This window comes from Cucurbita pepo, chromosome 11, assembly GCF_057944985.1.
Source record: "Cucurbita pepo subsp. pepo isolate OVF chromosome 11, ASM5794498v1, whole genome shotgun sequence".
In the NCBI taxonomy this organism is placed as follows: Eukaryota; Viridiplantae; Streptophyta; class Magnoliopsida; order Cucurbitales; family Cucurbitaceae; genus Cucurbita; species Cucurbita pepo.
This window is the reverse complement of record NC_141808.1, coordinates 5,940,778-5,963,203: the sequence shown is the minus strand read 5'-3', so window position 1 is coordinate 5,963,203 and position 22,426 is coordinate 5,940,778. Positions and strand designations below refer to the sequence as shown.

Here is a 22,426-nt window from a genome sequence, read left to right as displayed (position 1 = left end):
AGCTTAAATCCCCAAATCAGGAATCCGCAGGGCGTTGGGAAGGAAATCGGGAAAAATCTTCCCACTCTCGTTAACCGGAAGAGAGAAAGTTGTGAAGATAACAATAAGCCGATCGCTACTTCACAATTTTAATTAACAATAATCCTTTGTTTATGGAATGCCCGAAGGAGGGTTTTTAAATTTGATTATATATTTATAATACTAAGTTAATAAATTTATGAATTTTCATCACAATAATATTTTTTTTTAAAGATTCAATAGTACTCTAAATAAAAATTAAGACAGACATGTTACTTAGTATATCATGTGAATAATGTATAGGGTGTGTTGATTTAAAGATGAAAACTATAGGGACCTCATTTATTTTGTGTGTTCATATACATTTGGTTACTTCTTCGTTTAAGATGATAGTACAGACGTGTACACTATGATGATGATGGTCGTTATCATCATCATCATACCTCGCGTGACACTTGGGGGTTTGTTGACCTCCGAACGTCTGGCTATGAACAGCTAGCTCGACTATGATGGGTCTGGGGGTGCGAATCGTCTAGGAATTCACACTCGCACGTGTGGGTTGTATGTATGGAAGTACTACACATCTAATTTTGTCCGGACTAGAGGTCACCTCTATGATGGTTTTAACGATAGATCTCTAATAATGAATTGCATGTATTTGCATTCACTAATCACAATAGTGGGGTCAGTTAGTGATTATTTCTTAAAATACTCGAGTTATGTGCTACTTCTATTTTCACAAGGCACCCCTGTATGACTAACGATGACATCGCAAGTAAAGACCATGACACATATATAGGATAGTTGTATTTAAATTCTTAGACCATAGGTTAGTACAGGGTATTTTCTAATTTTAATATTTACTTTGTTTTATTTAATATTTCGTTAGGTTGTTAAAGACTTTTTGAAACATGTAAGTCTTTGATATTGTTTTACAATGATGTTTTAAACTTTATTTCCGCATTAGGGATGATGCTATGAAGAAGGTAGCAACTTTAGGTTATTAGAAATCTAGGATCGTTACAGACACTACCCTTGGTCTATCTAAGTATCATTTTATGATGTTATGATATAATTTTGCATGATAATAATGAAAGATATATCATGTATGTGTATGCATGTCTCGTAGGGAAGTTATATCACGAAAAGAATGAAAGTATAATGTGCATCATAAGTATGTACCATAATTTGAAAATACGAGATCTCGTACATGTTTTATGCCACGAGCATGGCATACTTTTCTAGTATATTTTGTACAGATGTGTACGCCATGATATGATATGCATTCCTTCTTCCCATTGATTTTTCGACAACATGAGCATGCACTAACCCGTAGTCAGGCCTAGGGGTATGTATACGAGCCTGCCTATGTATCCAACCTTACCCTAAAAAGAAAGTAAAGCTTAAAGAACAATCACAAAAAGATAGGTCTCACCATGACCCATGATTACATATGATTTCATTTTCCGACCCTAACAGTGGGGTTACTTACTAAGTATTTTGAACTACTCAAACGACGCTTATTATTCTTTCAGGTAAAGATTAACGCTCTCGATCATGGATGATAGAGTTACGATGATAAGATTTTTGCATTCAAATCAGTCTTATGTTAGGACAGGTCAATGGCATCTATTTCAAAAACTTTGATAAAAATGTTAATTTTTTCCAGTTTTCAACTATGTTATTTCGTGATGCTACTATCATGTTTTAAATGAATTTATGACCCTTTACGTTTATGATAATGTTTAAAGTAAATTTTTTAAAATGATTTTTCCTCACACGAACATACATGTAATGACGACCTTATTAAAATTAGAGTCATTATACTTTGTATCTTTCTTATCTTGACGAATGTTATCTCTCTAGTGCACAAGGTCTTTGTATTGTCCTATGTCCAGGATTTGAAATCCGAATTCGACACCTGATGGCCACGACATTCCTCTATGACATGATCACGTAACCTACTTGCTTCTAAGAGTGAAAATCTAACCCCACAAACCAACACTTGATGGCCTCACATTCCCTGCGATATGGCCATGTTACCTACTTCTTGCTTCTAAAAGTGAAAACTTATCCCTACAAACCAACACGGGGTATTTACAGCATGATTTGTCCTAACTCACATGTCTCCTAGGAAAATTCTCAGTAGGTTTCCCAACAAAGAATCACAAAGCAAAGCACACTTAACTTTAGAGTTTATATGATTAAGCCACCGAAAAGTAAGGTGCATCTTGTTGGTACAAGCAGTAACTTTCAATTCTTTTTAAGTTTTTCTTAGTTATCCTATCCTTAGAATTGCTCTCATTTAGAGTGGTCCTAGTTTTTTCATGTACCCCTTCTTTACTCGGGTGTCACATCTTTACTTCTCGAGCAAAAATTTATATGGGTCTTTCCTCATAACTCAGTCACTCATGTAACTACAAAAGTGCATAGTCTATCACATGGATCTGATTTGTCATATGTATTTACAGAATATAGATACGTGGAACACGTTATGCATGACAGAAAAGGATGGTGGCAGAGTCAATCAATAAGCCATCAATCCAATTCGATCTAGAATTTTAAAGCCTTGGAAAGCGATTCGTGTCACAATTAGTGTCAAGATAAGGAGATTTCTACCTTTCACTACTTTCAAAACTCAAATCCCATGAAAGGCACCCGTTTCTTTTACAAATCCATATTAAGTACACCATGTTTGAAATTTCATGATGTTAGCTCATAAATTTTCAATTTGATAAGCTCAAATCACCTTTTTGGTGTTCATACCAACTACTTTGATGAAAATTTTCTTTGACAGTACTATTCTTAATACTATAACAACCTATAAAATATTACTGTCTATCATACTTTTTTTGGTGCATTTTCATTTATAGCAACTTATTCACTAGTATGTGTGGTTATGTCGTTGTCCATCTCTATGATCATTTAACTGTGCATCAAGACATCTGATTAAAATATCTAACTTTTCTTAGAAAAGTCTTTTTCAAGGTATACTAGTGTTAAGTAGCCTATTGACCTCTTTTCATGTAATTGTATCACCACAATTGTAGTACAAATCTTGCTAAATCCAAACATATTTCGAATCATCAATACATCACTTAGCTTTCACATTTCACATATAGTAAACCATAACATAACATAGTAACATCATTTATTATCTTTCATGGACATACCTGATAGTGACGAGACGTTTATTATAAGGCTATGGAAACACTTTCAGCTTACGTTGCATTCTGGTCTACAAAATCTTTAAGGCTGGAGTCATGATATCAACTATAACGATCCTAATTTTTCCTTTAAAAATAAGATTGTTATTACATGCCTGCTATGACTAGTTTTAGCGCGCACAAAAAAAAAAAAAAAAAAAAAAAAAAAAAAAAAAAAAATTAAATTTTTATCTTAAACTTTGTTATGGACTTAAATGCTCACAAACTTGCCATCATAGAAAAATCTTGGTTGAAATAAGATTTAACAACCCTCTAAGAAGTTAAAAGGGAAAACACTATTATGTTATTCTAACCATGAAAAACATGACATGACCTCCTTGGAAGTCCCTGTCAACCATGCATGAACCCTTTATCTTTACTAAAAAAATTAAAACAGAGGATGAGTCTTTAATTTAAAAATGTTTAGTTAGTCGCTTCACTATTGGAGTCAGAAAAATACTTTCATATACGATATGTATCATGACTAGTGAAACCTAATTTTTCCTAACTGTTCCTTGGACACTACTTTATTTGTGGTGGGGTTGGATGCATAGTATTTTTCTACACTATTCAAAGGCCGAGGTACGATACATTTCTTGCAAAAGAATGATGTAATGGGGTCAATCCAAGATGTTTACTACGTACCAGACCTCAAGACCAACATATTGAGTATGGAGCAATTCACAGAGAAAGGTTACTCGATATTCTTAAAGAACTGCCTGCTACACCTGAAGGATAAGAAAGGGTGTTTGGTTGCTCGAGTCGAGATAGGAAGAAATCAGATGTACAAATTGAACTTAAGAAGCATACGAGAATGTTTGCGAGTCGACGTAGAAGACAAGGCATCACTGTGGCATCTCCGTTTTGGTCACCTACATCATGGCAGCCTAAAGGAGTTAGCGAAGAAGAATATGGTATATGGGCTACCTAACATGGACTTTGAAGGAAAATTTTGTGAAGAATGCGTGCTCAACAAGCATGCGAGAACCTCAATTCAAAAGAAGGCTGAGTTTTGGGCAGAAGTCGTGCAATGTGCCATCTACGTACAGAATCGATGTCCACATGCGAAGCTAGATGATCAAACACCACAAGAGGCTTGGAGAGGAAAAAAGCCTACAATCTCTCATCTCAAAGTGTTCGATAGTGTGGCTTATGCTCACATACCGAATCAACGAAGAACGAAGCTCGAAGACAAAAGCAAAAGGTATATCTTTATTGGATATGATGAGAAGACAAAAGATACAAACTACTTGACCCATTTAACAAGATGGTGATAGTGAGTCATGATGTGCGAGTAAATGAAGCAAGCGAATGGGACTGGAACAATTCGACGGAAGTCAATATCGAAGTTGGAGAATCATCAGTCGCTGCACCAACAAGTGCACCAACAAACTCAGAATTTTTTTATGATGAAGATGAACCACGACAACCCAAAATGTGAAGTTTGCGAGATTTGTATGCCTCAACAAATGAGGTATACCTTGTATGTCTTTTGGCAGATGCTGAAAATATCAGCTTTGAAGAGGTGGTGCGAGACACGAAGTGGCAAACTGCCATGGATAAGGAGATTAAAGCGATTCATTGCAACAACACATGGGAAGTAACAGAATTACCGGAAGGAAGTCAGCCCATAAGTGTGAAGTGAGTATTCAACAAAAAGATGAATGCTCGAGGCAAGATTGAGCGGTACAAGGCGCGACTTGTTGCGAAGGGATACAAGCAAAAGGCGTGAATCGACTATGACGAAGTGTTTGCTCCCGTCGCTAGAATGGAGACAATCCGATTGCTCATTTCCCAAGCAGCTCAATTCAAATGACTGATTTTTCAAATGGATGTCAAGTCAGCATTCTTAAATGGTGTACTTGAAGAAGAAGTATACCTCGAACAACCTCCCGGGTATATGAAAATTGGAGAAGAGAAGAAGGCGCTTTATAGGTTGAAACAAGCACCACGAGTAAGGAATACTCATATCGATACATACTTCAAGGAGAACGGGTACAAGCAATGTCTCCACGAACATTCACTTTATACAAAGAAGAGTGGAGGTAATGTGATACTTGTCGCTTTTTATGTCAATGACCTCATCTTCTCAAGCAACAATGATGAAATGATAGAAGAGTTCAAAAGCACAATGACACGAGAATTTAAGATGACAGACTTGGGCTTGTTGAAGTTTTTCTTGGTTTGGAGGTTAAACAAGGAGAGGAAATTGAAGGAACCACGACTAAGCTCGAGAAAACGAAAACGGCTCAGGTGGAATCATTGAATATAACATTTAAGTTTATGGGGAAGTTTTGTTAGAATAAACTTAAATGAGAAGGGTAGTTTTAATTTTTTTTAATTTTAGTATTTGTTTTCCATAGTAAAAAACAGAGCAAAAGAGCACAGAGTAAAAGTGTGGAGAACAAAAAGTACATAGCAATAGAAAAAGCTTTTTCAGAATTCTTTGTCTCCTTGTCTCTCCTCTTTTGACATCTCCTTCACAAGTACGCAAGTAGTACCTTAGAAAAGCGGTATTGGAGCGTTCGATTGTTAGTGAGTGTGAAATTATTTCACAAATTCGTGAGTGTTATTTTAACAAATTGGTATGAGAGCGAGTTTTATTCTCAACAGGGCCAAGGGCGATGTAGGAATATCATCTGCCGGTGGAGGATCCGAGGCCCCAATCATTGGTGGAACAACCGATGCCGATTCACGCAGCAGGACGGGGATGATTGCTGCGAAAATCCTGAAGCTGATGTGGGCACCAGATTTTCTGTATCAAAAAAGTTAGTAGGCACATATATATGCATATGATCATTCTCCAAATTAGTTCTGCTATTACCCAAATGCAAGGTGCACAAATCAGGAGGCACATATATATGCATATGATCATTCTCCAAATTAGTTCTGCTATTACCCAAATGCAAGGTGCACAAATCAGGGGCATTGTGCGTCGGCTGCAAGGTTGAGGAAGAGCTGGGTAGGGCTCTCTTGAACGGAAAAACATTCTCATCAAATATGACATCTCTAGAATATAGACACGACCCAAAAATTTCTTGAATTGAAAAGAGAGCTTTTGTTTTTTATAAGGGCGAAGATGAGGCCAACAAGCACACCCAAAATTTTTTAATGAGGAGTAATTTGGTGGGATATGAAAAATACGCTCTAAGGGGCATTTGTTATTGATGACACGAGTAGGAAGACGATTGATGAGATATGTGGCAGTAAGAAATGTGTCATCCTAAAATTTAATAATACATCAGCATGAGCTAGAAGGGCTAGATCGGTTTCAACAATATGACGGTGCTTGCGTTCAGCAGATCCATTTTGTTGATGCGTATGAGGGCAGGAAACATGATGAGCTTCCAAGGGAACGAAAGAATGTGTTATGAATTTTCTGATATTCTCCACTCCAATCCGACTGGACACAGTTGATTTTAGTATCTAGGAGCCGCTCAACATGAGCTTGGAACTGCAAAAGTATACGAGGAGCTTCTGTACGCCACGAAAATTTACTGAAATCATCAATAAACCTGATATAATATTTAAAGCCCCCAACAGATGGAGGTGCAGGACCCCAAACATCTGGAAAAAATTAGTTCCAAAGGTGACGAAGACCGATGAAAAGAACTAGCTTATGGTAATAATTGATGACTTTTTGCTAACTGACACACATTACAAACTGGGAAAGGTGATTCACTGGCACACGAAATATTATTGAGACGCAAAATTGACTTTAATACTTGAGATGAAGGATGTCCAACACGTGCATGCCATTGGGCGCGTGTAGTAGATCTGCTCACTAAGGCGTGCTTTAGATCATCGACATCAGATGACTTGATAGGATAGAGACCAGACTCACCTCCCATCTAGAAGACTTTTCCTCGACCGTCGATCCTTAAAAGAAAATTTTCAAGGATGGTATTCAAAGAATACGTCATTATCACGAGAAAATTTATGAATGGAAAGAAGATGTTTGGAAATTTCAGGCACATGCAAAATATTACGCAATGCAAGAGGACGAGCAGTAGTATTAATTGAAGAATGATGAGTATGCAAAATCCATAAACCTGCTCCATTGCCGACTTGAACTTGTTCACCTCCATGATGGCATTCATGCACAGCCAGACGATCAAGGTCATTAATGATATGATCAGTGGCGCCTGTGTCATTATACTAATTTGGATCAATCTTGTAGGAGGAAGTAGCCGCCAATGCCGCAAAAGGAGGTTTATCTTGATAAGACTCATCCATCCTATACCAGCAGCGAACGACAGTGTGCCCCACTTTGCCGCAGATCTAGCAGGAAGGATGAGTAGAAGAGTCACGACGATCACCAGCAAGACGAGAGGGTGCGCCACCTCGAGAACAGTCATGACCACGATCCTTACGCCCACGGTTCTTCTGCTGACCACCACGACCAGCATAATTGGCTGAAGATCCAAGCTTTAACTCAAGTTCAGCCTAGTGTTGTAGTTGGCGAGCTTCAAACGTCTTAGATGTGCAAACACATAATCAAGCGTGATGGCTTCATTCTTGGTAGTCATCGAGGTGACGAAGGGATCATAGTTAGGGTCAAGACCAGCGAGGAGATACGCAATCAGCTTGGTGCCCAGTCCTTTGATCTTGCGAAAATAATTTGCAGTAGACAGATCACGTTTCTTAGACGTGGCAAGCTCAACACGGATTTGAATAGTGCGAGCACGAGTTGACGATGAAAACATAAGCTGCAAGGTACCCCACGCCTCCTTGGAAGTAGTAGCAGCAACCACATTGCAAAGAATCTCTTCAGACATGGAGGAGAGAAGGCCGCTAAGGACCTGTTGATCCTGATCATACCACTGATCATAAGCCAGATTAGAGACTAGGTCAGTACCAACAGCGGTTGAGGAAGGGATCAGCTTGGCAGGTGCAACAATGGTGCTATCGAGGTAGCTCATAAGCTTCGTACTCTTTAGGTAGGGGAGGAGCTAGGCGCACCATATCATGAAGTTGTTCTTGGTGAGACGGATTGTGACAGCGTGGTGGAGGGGGATTGGTACAAAAGTCAACGCCATGGTAGATAAGATCGTGTTGGAGATGGTGTATGAGGAGGCGGAAGAAGATATGGTAGAGATTGTTAATGAATAAACGGTATCTAATACCATGTTAGGTTAAATGACGTTGTGACCTCTATGAGTCACGACCTCATATATATATATATATATATAGATATATATAGATGTGTACCATGAGGATTACATGGTAGGCCTTGATCCACGGTAACAAACCAGGAAATTAAGAGATTCTCCTACTATGTATGGATATGACATATTCTACCTTTAACAATGGTTACCCATAAGAGCATGTTATAGGGGTTAGACATCCATTTTACACCCAGTTGAGTCTAGAAGGGAATATGAATATGAATGAACGTGAGCTATTTTTTTTTACATTTCCTTAGCCATAGAACCTACATTTGGGCTCTATATTTCCGTTTTTAGAGGATAAATTCTAAGTAGGATACTTTTATATCAGAATTTACGGTATGTTTGAATTATAAATTTTGCGCATGTCCCTCGTTTTACAATTTTGAAAAATCTTACCATCTTTACCATTGAACCTATGTGGCGATTCATGATTCAGAGTCTCAAAAAATGAGTCATTACATATCTATATATATCTATATATATATATATATATATATATATATATATATATATATATATATATATATATATAAAAGGATTGTTTGAATTAAATGTGTTAAAATTTACCTTAAAGTGATACAAATTAATTATAAAAATAGATCAATAAATATGGATGTAGAAATAAAGGATAAAATGGTAAAAGCAAAATTTCAAATCCCAAAAAGTAAAAAACTGGCAAAACCCTCCCACGCGAATTTTTGTTGAACTGAATTGAAATAAGGCCATTGTGCTGATATCGGCGGCAAATTGCGTTCTTGATTCCCAATCCCCACTTCCACGGCAAAGAGGTCTAGGTACGAATACGATTCGATACTGGTAGTTACTGAATTTTGTTGTTGTTCTTGAGAATTTCACTTGAATTTGTTTATTTTTTTCCGAAGCCCTAATTTTCATTCAGACACTCAGAATGCATATGCGTGCCTCTTTTTACCTTCTGCACGATTGTTTCATTTCTCTGTACTTACCTCAGATCGCACATGGTTATGATGTGCAAGATTTTTGTTCTTGTTAACACACACATTAAGAAATAGACTCTTGTTCAGAGTTTCTCACAACATCAATATGCTTTGCGCATTACACTTTTTTTATGTTCATCTCCAAGCTTCGAAACCCACAATTCATAAAGAAAAAGCTAAAAACCAAAAGGAAAGGTCACATGTTGGGTTGTACAGATTCACTAGGCTCCACAGTGAGCAGATGGGTAATTGATTTGAGTGAATCTGAGCAGCTTCTGGGGAAGACAGGGGATAGCTTCTACATAATTTCATACAATAGTATCCGTAGGAGATGGACTAAGTTAAGAAGCTTTGTTGAGAGCTAGCTGATGGATTACAAAACAATCTCTCTGTATTCCAACCTGAAACTTGAACTTGAAGTGCATAACAGATTCAAAATCACCATCTCTTCAAAAGAAATTCAATGGTATCTTGTGAAGTAGCTCAACTCTTTTTGTCAACTGCACAATCATTTATCTCTATGATCTTTTAACTGCGCTTCTAGTTTCAGTATAGAGCTCACTGTTGAGGACTTTCTCTAGTAAGCTTCACTATACACATCTCTAAGAATAAAAACTGAAAACTAAACATTAAACCCCTTTTGATAATCATTACGTTTTTTGCTTTCAGCTTTTGAAAATATATATAAATACTATTTCCAATTAGGTATTTGTTTTTGTTTTGTTACCCACTCTTTAAAAACATTTTCAAAATCTAAACCAAATTTTGAAAACTAACAAAAAAAGAAAATTGTTTTTAAGGAATGTGAAAAACATACCCTGGAAATTGTGGGAAATCATGCTAATTTTCAAAAACAGAAAACGAAAAGCGGAATCATTATCAAACGGGGTATAAATGATCAAGCCAACCAACGATTGGAGAAACCAGATTCTTGCTGGTGTTTTCTCCTCTGCTATGGTCTGAACCTATCTCTGTTTCCTTCCTTTTGTTGATGCCAAACTTGTGGGTTCCTTCAGCAAACAAAATTAATGAACTAAGACTTGTTGTGGATAGGATCCGAACCTCGTCGAACCCGTCTTTTGCTTGATTGATTTGGATCAAACTTGCTGTTTCGTGGTAGTGAATTCCTTTTCATGTTCTTTTCCTCCACCCTCGAGTCTTCAACAAGAATGTGGCGACTAGATCTTAGAGCAAGGTCTATGCTTCTCAAAGCACAAGCCTGATCTGGTTGAACAGCTAAAAGTGCAACAACACACATGAGGAGGACAACAAGTACTCTGTGTATACTGAAAACCATGGCTTCTACAATGAAGCAAAAAAAGAGAGAGAAAGAGGATAGATATTTTGATTTTTTTCTCTCCTTTTTTCTTCTGTTTTGTTTCTGTGGTAGGTTGATTCCTGTAGTAGACACACAAGGCTGCTATTTATCTGCATTGGTTTTGGAAGTGGCTTTAAAGCATAAAGCAGAATTGGGCCCTCAAACATCTAGACCAATTATAGATTCATTCAAATCATAAGCCTGCAAATCTAAGGCTGTTAACCAAGAATCATAAGGATGAATAAAGGTGTTTCTTGGAACAATGCCTCTGAGAAGCCAAGCATCTTTTTTCCTATTTTATTTCCTCATCTCTATATCCACTCCCTCTTTCCTTTTTATTTTCTTATCCACCCCAAAATGCATAAAACCAAACTCCATAGGCTTTGCCAAATCGCCTCCTCATTCGTAAACACACCATCCATTTGAATACATCTATTCAGTTGAAAGAAATTCCCAACATAGCAGGAATTTTTCTTTCTGGTTCATGTGCCACTTGGAATCTTAAACACGGCAACTAGTTAATTTTCAAAACACTGTAATAGAATCTGTGGTTACATTTCTTTCAGGGCTGTTTTTGTAATATAACCTTCCTTTGCTATTAAGAAAAGGGGATTGTTGATGGTTTGCTTTCTTTTGAAATGGGGTTGGATAAGAATTATTAAGGAGGCAGAGAAGAAGAAGAAATGGGCCAACTATAAAACTGATATTATTATAATTAGACATATGTTACAGAGCCAGAGTAGAAAAAGAAGAAAACAAACGCTTGCTTTGGGCCATCCTAAGATTTCCTTCTGCAGTTCCACTTTTGAATTCCAAGCTCTCCTTCCTATGCAACTAAAACAACACTCTGTTTATTGTTTGTTAAACCAAATTTCATCATGCCTTTCTTTTGCTTTCTATAAATTATTCCTTTTTGAGTTTCCAAGCCTATTTAATGTTCATTTCTTTATACTCTGTCACTTATGTGAGTCTAAACTTTGTCGCTCTCACATTTACATCTTTTGTCTTTACATTATATTTAAATCCTATCTTGATCTTTAATTTTTTTTTTAAAAAATCTTAATTCGGTTTCTAATTTTCTAAGATGCCTACTTTGATTTACAAACTTTTACATTTGTTCTAACTTTAATTCCTAAACTTTTTAATCATTTGTTTCAGTTTTTAAACATTAAAAACACAATCAATTTAGTCTTTATCTTTGTTTTGCTTTATAAAAATTAATAGCATAACTTCAAGTAAAGATACTAGCATGTTAAGAGAAGCATATTTTAGCTATATAGGTTGAAGACGAGCATTGAACAAGAAAATATTAGATGATAAAATTATATTGTAAGTAAACAAATTTAAAAACTGAGGAACGAAAATGAAAAAAAATAGAAAATAAAAAAGTAAACAAATTTGGTTTAGAGTGGTGGATACCACATGCAAGTTGGGATTGTTGGAACATTCTAAAGCCAAAGTTGCAGCCTTTACTGAAAATAGAGTGGGCACGGTGGCTGACTGGTCAATGTAGGAAAAACGGTGCCGTTTTGGATGGGATGCTGATGTTGATGTTATGCTTACGGTGATGCTATTAAAATATTGTCCTCTCCTTCTTTACTTTTTCATTCTCCAATTAAAAGCAAAAGAGTTGGAATGAGATGTTGCTTTAGGGTCTGCATTTCTGTCCATATGGGCTTTCTTAACTTTCTTTTCATGGTTTCTCCCGCACCTAATCATAATTCCCATTATTACATTATTCTTCCCTCACTTTAGATCACCCCAAAACATTTCTATTATCCTTTTCACTTTAATTGTTTTTTTTTTTTTTTTTTGTTCTATTATTTAATTGAGTATATTAAATTTAAATTTAAAGTTTTTGAAGCAAAATTGGCAACAATTTTGGTTACTCTTTCATAACCATTTTCTAGAGTTGAATGTTTTTTACATCAGTTTCTAGAAATTAAGACTTCATTTGGTGACCATTTTACTTTTAGTTTTACTTTTTAAGAATTATGCTTATTTTGTTCATAAGTTTTCTACCATAGTTTTCATTTTTCTTAGAAAAACCTTTGAATTATTAGTCTTTTTTTGGGTATAAAATTAGACAGTTTTTAAAATTTATTTATTTTCTTTTCTAAACTTATCTTGAATTTTTAAAACATCTCGAAAAAGTAGACGGTAAAACCAAGAAACCTATAGTAAAAAAATCAAATGAGTACTAGGACCTAAAACAAAATGGTTTTTTGTTTTTAATATCTAGATAACTATTCATATGTAAATTAAAAAAAAAAAAAAGGTGAATGTATACTGAATACAATGTAAGAAAATAAACATAAAATAAAAATAAAAAAACGAAAGTCTTATCAAAACCATTTTGAATGTTTTGGAGCGTGAATGTTGTATATTTTTGTTTTGGATTTAGTTTCCACCATACAATATTAAACGGATATTGGACAAGGGGGGGAAAAGAGAATAAAAAAGAAATGGAGAGTTGGATTTAGGGTTCCCTCCTCTATGTAAAGGAAGGGTCAAAGTGGAATGACATGACAGTGACTTGATCCCAGAAGAAAAGTTTATGAAAGCGAGTCAGTGTCAGCTCTGATTATTACTATTTTTTGGTTACAGATCATTTCCCATCTTTGAATCCCTCTCTTTTCACATTTTTCAATTTCATTTAGTCTCTATCTTTATTTCATCCCATCATAAACGGCCCAAGAGATACAAAAGTGGAAGGTGCAAAGGGTATGCCTTCAAAACATGTTTGAGACAGATACTTATTTCAGTCAGATTTTTGTTGTTCTTTTTTCAATGGCATCAACTGCAGATTAATGCTGCATTCTCTTTCTGAATAATGTAATAATGTTACCTAAATAATCCTATCCTTTGTGTTCTCTGATCTTTTAGGCTTAAAATGAGTTCTTTATTCCATATCCAATTTCTTCTAACTTGCATTACTTAACTACTACTACACGCATGAATATGGTTTCGCTTATTTTTCACTTTGTCTCCAGTATTGGGTATTTGAGACTGTGCTTGCATAGATTGCATTTGATCTTGCACACCGCCTTTATGTACGGTTTTAGCTATATTGTGACTCTAATTTCCTTGTATACTTTATTCCCAGCTCCACATCTAAGTGATGCCCCTGTCGTAGGCCAAAATCTTTCCCTTCATCTCTATTTATGGCTCCATTGTTTGACTACTGCACTGAGAGAGTACTTCGCCCTCATGAGAGTTAGCTACGCCTTATTTCGATAAACTTGACCCATGGGAAGGAGAATAATTCTAGCATGCACATGCCTCCCAATACTGTTCTCAAGGTTTTCATCCCTATAGGAAGACCCTCAAGATCCCAGACCCACTCATCTTATGATGTTTGATTGTACCATGACATAGGCATGTGCCATTAGATAGTTCACTTAGAACTTCATTTATTGTAAGGCGGGGAGAGATAATACCCTACCTCCATAAAGTACTTTCTAATACTGCCTTTGATAGGCACAAACATCAAAAGTAGCCAAGGGTATTCAAACCTGACATACAACATTCTTTTCTATACCATTGGTGTGATTTCCAGCCTATATTTGCCCATTCCAAAGTGATGCAACAAGCATGTTGTTAATTGTGATAACGACCCTATTTCTAGCATAAGATTGGATTGTTAGTACATGTATGTCGTGATGATTTTTCGAACAAATTCAAGTGAAATTCTATGTGGTGACTTAAGCGCATTACATAGAAATTCTACTTACCTAAGTTAATTAAACTAGCATGCATGTATAACAAGTGATTCCTAGGTAAACTAGCATGCATGTATAACAAGTGATTCCTATGAGTGTTTCTTCCTAAAATTCTGTGTGGTGACTTACTTGGTTGACGCATGCTCTTTTGCGGACGTTTCTATGCAAGTAGGGTGTCAAAAAATATTGATTTTCCTCAATTAGGTCCCTATTCACATAAAAACATGGTTAGAATTTGAATCGGGACAAAAATCAAGCAAACAACAGTCGAACGAGTCAAAAAATGGCTTACATGCGCCCGCCGCGTGTTGTTCACACACCGAGATTGTCCACTCGAAGGTTCCACGTGCGTGCCACGCGCAGAGAAGATATCTGTAGTCGTGGGTCACGGACTAGGTATTTGGCGACGGTTTGAGTTGGACCGGTCAGCTGCTTCGCTGGGTCACGGATCAGAGCGGGTCAGTACGTGGGTTTGTGGGTCGGGTCAGCTGCATGTTAAGGAAAGGACGAAGCTACGTTGCTCCACCCGGCGTATGAAGCAATAATAAGATAAAGTATTCTGAGGAGTCCATCATGCTTTACATTTCTACTTAATATGTATCAGCTTATTCATGCTGAAAGGAGGATGGAAAAATTGTGAACTCTACGTTCCAGGTGCGGATGGATGTCATCGCCCCATTGAGCATGTTTGCCTATTTTGCATGAACCGTGTATGGTATATCTAGATGTTGATGTTTGCACACTAGGTTAGTGCTTGTTGTTGCACACTAAGATAATGTTTATGAACCGTTATTACGATAACCCTAGGGATTCATGCTTTGAGTGACGAGTCACTGAGTTTAAACCTATCCCTTCCCTAAGAGCCTAACAGATCACCACGACAAATGAAGTACCTTAGGAGTATTCTTAGGCTGCTAGTTGTGTGAACGGTATCTATAGTTTCGTGGGAGGACCAGGGGTTGCTGATTAGTTCTCACTACTCCTAGCCGTTTCGCATGGGAAATGTGTCCCCACATCGTATAACCCATTAGCTGCATGGGAAAGGGTTGGGTCGTGCCTCCTAATAGGGAACTATCATGGGCCACACACTCCTAGGTAAGATGCCATATAGTCTCAGATAGCCATGCAGAGGTAGCGCCTCATAAAGATATATCGGTCATTACAGCTCGGCATAAGGAACTCTTAGGTATTAAATGAAAGGACGGAGAACCAGAGAAGCTCCAAGGGGCTAAGACTACCAGACGTCTTGGAGCCAATGAGAAGCTCATGTTTGTCTGTTAGGACTAGAGCGCGATGAGAGTCTGTAAGTAGGTGGCTTACTGAGGGTCAAGAGAGGGCATAATCAGAGATGTGGATTCTCACGGAGGAATGTATGTCTCGAGGTGTCAGTTCAGTCTTTTCTTTTATATTCAAATTTTCATATCTTTGTTCTCAAAATTGTCAATCATTTGAACCTTTATATTCAAATTTTACTTGAAATATAAATAATTTCTCTTTTATGCATTTTCAAAAAATTTCTTTGCATTCATGTTGTCGTTTTGAGTCACGACTCATAGTAAACTATTGGGTCATGACAGATTTGGTATTAGAGTCCCATGTCATAGGTCCTGTAGACATTTAAGATAGAGAGTTGTATACTCTGGTATGTTATAATTGCGCATTTATGGGAGTTTGTGTTATGAATGAATTGTAATTGCAATTTTTTTTTTTTTTTGGTAGATAATGACACCAAAGAGGCGTAGACCCTATGTTGGGCTCGGACTCAGAAGAGGAAGAAGAAAAGTTGCTTGGGGCACCCCTGTTCCAACACCTAAAGCTCAAGAGGAGGTTGGCGACACGCCCTAAACTAACGAGAGAACCATACCGCGAGCATCAAGAACTAGAAAGTGTAGAAGGAGGGAAAGGGCCCAAGACTTGCTTGATATACCCTACTGCTTCCCTCTCCAAGGAGGTTCCATCTGTGCCAGCCATGTACAGAAGTCTCGCCCAGCCAGCTGCCAACCACGCTTACACGGGATTTATTACAAGCATTCATGTTGACCTCGATGGAAAATTAGGCTCTGATGACCCAAATGATGCAGACATTGGTGGCTAATCAGACAACAATGCAAGGGACTAGAGATTCAAGAACTGTCTGTGGAGTCCCGTTATTTGAAAGATTTTATGCCACAAGGAGAGACTATCAGTTGGTGCCAGTTTAAAGAAGCCTACCTCCGCAAGTACTATCCCATCACGCCATAATGAAAATGCAGGCAACGTTTCTAAAGCTCAAACAGGGGGCAAGTCGATGGAGGAGTACGATCTGGAATTCAACAGGCTGGCAAGGTTTTCTCCAACATATGTTAGTACTAAGGAGTTGAAGGTCGAGTGATTCATCGTTGGCCTAAGGGAGGACCTAAAGGGGTATGTGGCAGCCCAGACATCCTCTGATTATGCAGAAGCCCTTCGGGTGGCGATTCTCATCGCAAGTTACAGTCAGAATTAGCCTAGTCATCCCACACAACAGTTCAAGGGAAGAGGACAGAACAGAAGCACCCTAGAACTGGTAGACTGCCCCGTGGCCGCACTAATAGGCATAGGAAAGTTCTGGTGTAGAACAAGACCATTTGTCCTAATTGTTGGCGTCCTCACTCGGGGGGAGTGTAGAGCAGGAACAGATGCATGCTACAGATATGGCCAAACAAGGCACTTTGCAGCAGATTGCCCTCATAGGAATGATTAGCATACCAACCGACCTACGACACATAATCAGAGGGGCCGGGGTGCTCAGCATTAGCAGGGGCAAGTTGTAGCCCGTGCAACTATAGTCAGGCAAGCTCACGAGTCTGACACAGTTTGGCGTTAGTGTTATTTGATTCGGGTTCTACACATTCGTTTGTATATGAGGAATTCGTTGAGTTAGCACACTTAGAAAAGGAACCCTTAGAGATCACCTTGTCGGTATCCACCCCTGCCCACAAGTTATTGATGGCTACTCATAGGGTTAATGGAGGTAGTGTAACAATGTCAGGACGTGTCGTCGAAACCGCACTGATAATGTTAAGCATGCAAGACTTTGATGTCATCTTGGGTATGGATTGACTAGGTAAGAATCGCGCTCAGATAGATTGTGAGACTCGAATAGTGATTTTAAACTCCTGTCAGGGGACAACTTTACCTATAGGGAGGTACTTCCAAAAGAACCTCAAGTGTTATAACACTAATGGTTAGAAAGATAATTCGTAGTGGCGCAAGAGCATTTTTATCCAGCGTGACCTTAGACAACCATAACGAGTAGACAGTTTCACCAGTACACATCAGGGAGTTCGTAGATGTATTTTTGGAGGATTTGCTAGGTTTGCCTCCAATCAGGGAAGTCGATCTCGGGATCGATCTAGAACCAGGAATCGTGTCGATCTCCAAGGCACCCTACAGAATGACACCTGCAAAACTCGGAGAATTAAAGGAATAGTTACATGAGTTGTTGGATAAGGGTTTCATTCGACCCAATGTATCACCTTGGGGAACCCCTATTCTATTTGTCAAGAAGAAGGATGGGTCTATGTGACTGTGTATTGATTATAGAGAGCTAAACAAGGTCACCCTAAAAAATAAGTACCCCTCCCAAGAATTGATGACTTGTTTGATCAGCTACAAGGAGCAACAGTTTTCTCCAAATTTGATTTGAGGTCAGGGTACCATCAGTTGAGGATCAGAGAAGAGGATATACCCAAGACAGCCTTCAGAAGTCATTATGGACATTACGAGTTTCTTGTTAGGTCTTTTGACCTTACCAATGTACCAGCAGTCTTCATGGAACTAATGAGCAGGGTGTTTAACGAATTCTTAGACACTTTTATTATAGTGTTTAGGGTTTCGTGGGAGAACCAGGGGTTCCTGATCAATTCTCACTGCTCCTAGTCGTTTCACATGCAAAATGTGTCCCCACGTCATACAGCCATTAGCTGCATGTGCAAGGGTTGGGTCGCGCCCTTCAACAGGGGATTATCATGGGCCTAGGAGATACTTAGCACACCCCTAAGGTAAGATGTCATATAGTCTCAGATAGCCATGCAGAGGTAGCGCCTCATAGAGAAACACCGCTCATTACAGCTCAGCCTAAGGAACTCTTAGGTATTAAATGAAAGGACGGAGAACGAGAGAAGTTCCAAGGGGCTAAGACTAGAACCAGACATCCTAGAGCTAATGAGAAGTTCGTGTTTGTCTGTTAAGCCTAGAGCGCTATGAGAGCCTAAAAGTAGATGGTTTACTGAGTATAACTTTTATACTTTTTTTTTTTTTTTTTTTTTTTTTTTTTTTTTTTTTTTCAGGTGCATGAGGCTTCGAGTCAAGAGAGGGCGTGATTAGAGATGTGGATTATCACAGAGGAATGCATATCTCGGGGCGTCAGTGCAATCTTTTCTTTTATATTCAAATTTTCATATCTTTTTTCTCAAAACTGTCAATCATTTGAACCTTTGGATTGAAGTTTTACTTGAAATAAATAATTTCGTCTTAATGCATTTTCAAATGTTTTCTTTACATTCATGTTTTCGTTTTGAGTCACGACTCATAGTAAAATATTGGGTCGTGATAATAGTACCCCACACCTGCGAGCGTGAGCCCACCATGCGGTTCGCACGTCCCCTCTGGACCCATCATGGTACAACGAACCCTCAAATATTATGCAAGCATGATGATGATCATCATCATAGAGTACGGGCTCATACTCATCGTAAAAGAGGAAGTAACTTGATGTAAATTAACCTACAATATGTATGAGGTCTCTGTACTTATCATCTTAAATCATTCATCTGATACAATCTCACGCATCCTTCACATATTATTCTAGGTAACATGCATGCATAAGTTATCATACATTCACACTAGGTAACATGCATGCATAAGTTATCATACATTCACACTAGGTAACATGCATGCATAAGTTATCATATATTCATCATTTATAACATCATTTAGGGATTGTGTGTTAGAAAACGGTTCATCATAATGAAATATAACATTTCATAGATACATATCATTGTAACATGAGATATCATCATCATACTTCTCATTCTATCATGTCATAATGCATCATCATCCCACGTATCATAACATCATAGTACATCATATCGTCATAACATCGTAGCACCATCGTAACGTGTCATAATGTCATCAAATTACATCATCATAGCATCATAACATCATCATAATACATCATAACATCATATCACGTCACATCATCATTGAAGGGAATGAACTCTTCATCCACGTAGCGTAAGCATTGGGAACCGTTTTGATTTTTATTAAGAATTAAAAAAAAACAATAAATACGAGAGTAAGAACTCTACCTTTGTAGAAACCCTAGCTTTCAAGACTCCTCGGAGTATTTCAACCATGCAGAAGTTCTTCAACATTCCACCAGATCTTTCTTGCTATGACTCGAACACAAGGCCAAGGCTTGTGGGAGCCTTCTTGAAAGAAAATCCCAAACGAACTGGAGAAGAAGAAAGAGTTTCGAGAATTCTCTGGCAATGTAATTTCATTCTCTAGAGAAAGGGGGAGAGGTTGATATATTTTGGCTCAACCAGAAAGTCCTATTTATAGAGATTCTTGGAGAATCCTTGTCAAATAATATATTTGCATATTTAATATATTAAGATATAATACCTTATACAACATATTTAGATATTATAAGATATCCTAATATATATTTAATTAATTTGAATCTCATTTTAATTAAATATTAATATTTATATTTAATGTATCAAAATACATTAATTGATTTAATATTTAATTGTATCAAATACAATAATTTTTTTTTAAATATATCTAATATATTAAATATTAATTTGAACCCTTCAAACTAAATATTTTTCTCTATTTATTTTAACATATTTAATATATTAAATATTAATTTAAATATTTTAAATTAAATATATTTTTTCTATTTATTTAATATATCTAATATATTAAATATTAATTTGACATTTGAGTTAAATTTATTTTCTCCTTGATATTTAATATATCTACTTCAAATTTCCTTTTAAATAAATTGAACCTTTTAGCGTTACTAAAAGCTAGCAAGAGGACCTTATGGACCTACCGATTATAAGCTTCAATGATACAAAATTAATTAATTAAATTTTTTAATTAATCAATTTACATTCATTAACTATAGTCACCCCACTGTAGACCTAGAGTTGCACTCTTATGCACTGTAGGACAAGTTATGCCCATTGATATAATCATTACAAGTAAGTCGATCTTTCACGAGTTGTTCATAATTAAAGTTGGGCCAAAATGTTGTTTTACCCCTGTAATTACATCCTTCATTTTAAGTACCACTGACTCTCTAATGAACAATTTGTTATATTATGTTCCCAACTCCCATCTAGTCAAGTACACAAAATGGTAGGTATATTGAATCGGCTAAAAGAGTCATTCTCACCCATGTATATTAAAGGACAAGCCCTCACAGGCAGGAGTTCATAACTCACTCAGAATTAATATCGAATCGCATATGATCATCATGTGAAATATTAATCTTCTCAATTAACGGATTTATAAAGAGAGATTAAATATTTCTTGGTCCAGTCTTATACAAACTCATTGTATATGATACCCCTACTTACATGTCCCCACATGAACGATTTGGATCAAATCATTTGTAACGATTACAAAGTGAATCGTATCAATAGTGTTACCAAGATAAGACACCAACCTTATCCATATACTATAGACTCCTTAGGTTATTACTTGAACACGATCTTATTGTATGTCAACCACATCCTGTTCAAGATTACATTAATAACCTTGGATTTTCATACAATTGATAACAATTAAATTACAAATAAAATATAAAATTATTGTTAAAAACTAAAATAATTAATTACAAGGCTTTAGGACATAAATCCCAACAATCATAATATCATATAAATGTACATGACACGTGCAAGAGTCACGGACACATATCATCATACATTAGACAAGTCTTCCGATCGAGTTGATAGTAAGGTCACTTATTTAGTTGACCTTAGCGGACGTTCTATCTTATTTTTGAGATTGACTTGACTTGTCCCTCAAAATTCATATTAACGTGCGTGGAAGGACTTCGCCAAATTAGAAATATCCCTTTAATTCTTTCCATAATCCTACGTCTTACGTAATTACTTATATAAATGAGAATTTATGTTTTTTATAAAATTATTTTCATACAAATAATTTAAAACCGTTTTAACAATCTTGAGATTTTTCTTTTTCAGTGTTTTTATGAGTTAGTATAGAGATTTTATATTAATTAAACTCTTTAATTAATCGATTTTCATTTATTAACTATAAATCACTCTACGGTACGACTTACAGTTGCACTCTTATATATTGTAGAATAAGTTGTCCATAATAATTATTAGTAGGCCAGTTCTTCATGAGTTGTTCACAACTCTTATGTATTGTAGAATAAGTTGTCCATTCATATAATCATTATTAGTAAGTAACTCTTCACGAGTGGTTTACAATTACAAGGTCAAAAGTCTATTTTACCTTTGTAATTACATTTTTCACGTTAAGTACAATTGATTATCTAATAAATAATTTGTTTATGATTCCGTCATAAACTAAATCTCTAATAAATAACTCAACATTTAAGGGGACAACTCATCTACTTAACAATGATTTCTCTATCGTGAAATTATGTTTCCAGCTCTCTATTTGGTCAAGTCTCCAGAATGATAGACATTGAATCATCTACAAAAGTCATTCTCGCCCATGCAAATCAAAGGATAATCCCTCGTTAGAAGCAAAAGTTCATAGCTCACTCAACATTAAGATCAAGTCACATATGATCATCACATGAAATATTTATTGAAAAGATAAATATTTCATGGTCTAGTTACAATTACAGGTGGACTGTATCAATAGTGTTACCCGTATAAGCATAAAACACCTTAATTTTATCCGTATACTAGTATTAGTATTCGTGTTATGGGACAAAATATGCATATTTTAATGAATTCAATCCGAGAGAGAGAGAGAAGATTCAAACCTTCGCTTTTGT

At 36.6% G+C, this 22,426-nt stretch overlaps 1 long non-coding RNA gene across 1 annotated transcript; it reads left to right on the top strand.

Annotated features, from left to right (window-relative positions):
- The first annotated feature begins 9,011 nt into the window (after positions 1–9,011).
- Positions 9,012–14,230, top strand: LOC111806151 (uncharacterized). The gene is made up of 2 exons (XR_002816749.2): positions 9,012–9,189; positions 13,776–14,230. It is a non-coding gene; the product is annotated as an uncharacterized LOC111806151 (long non-coding RNA).
- Positions 14,231–22,426: the final 8,196 nt, after the last annotated feature.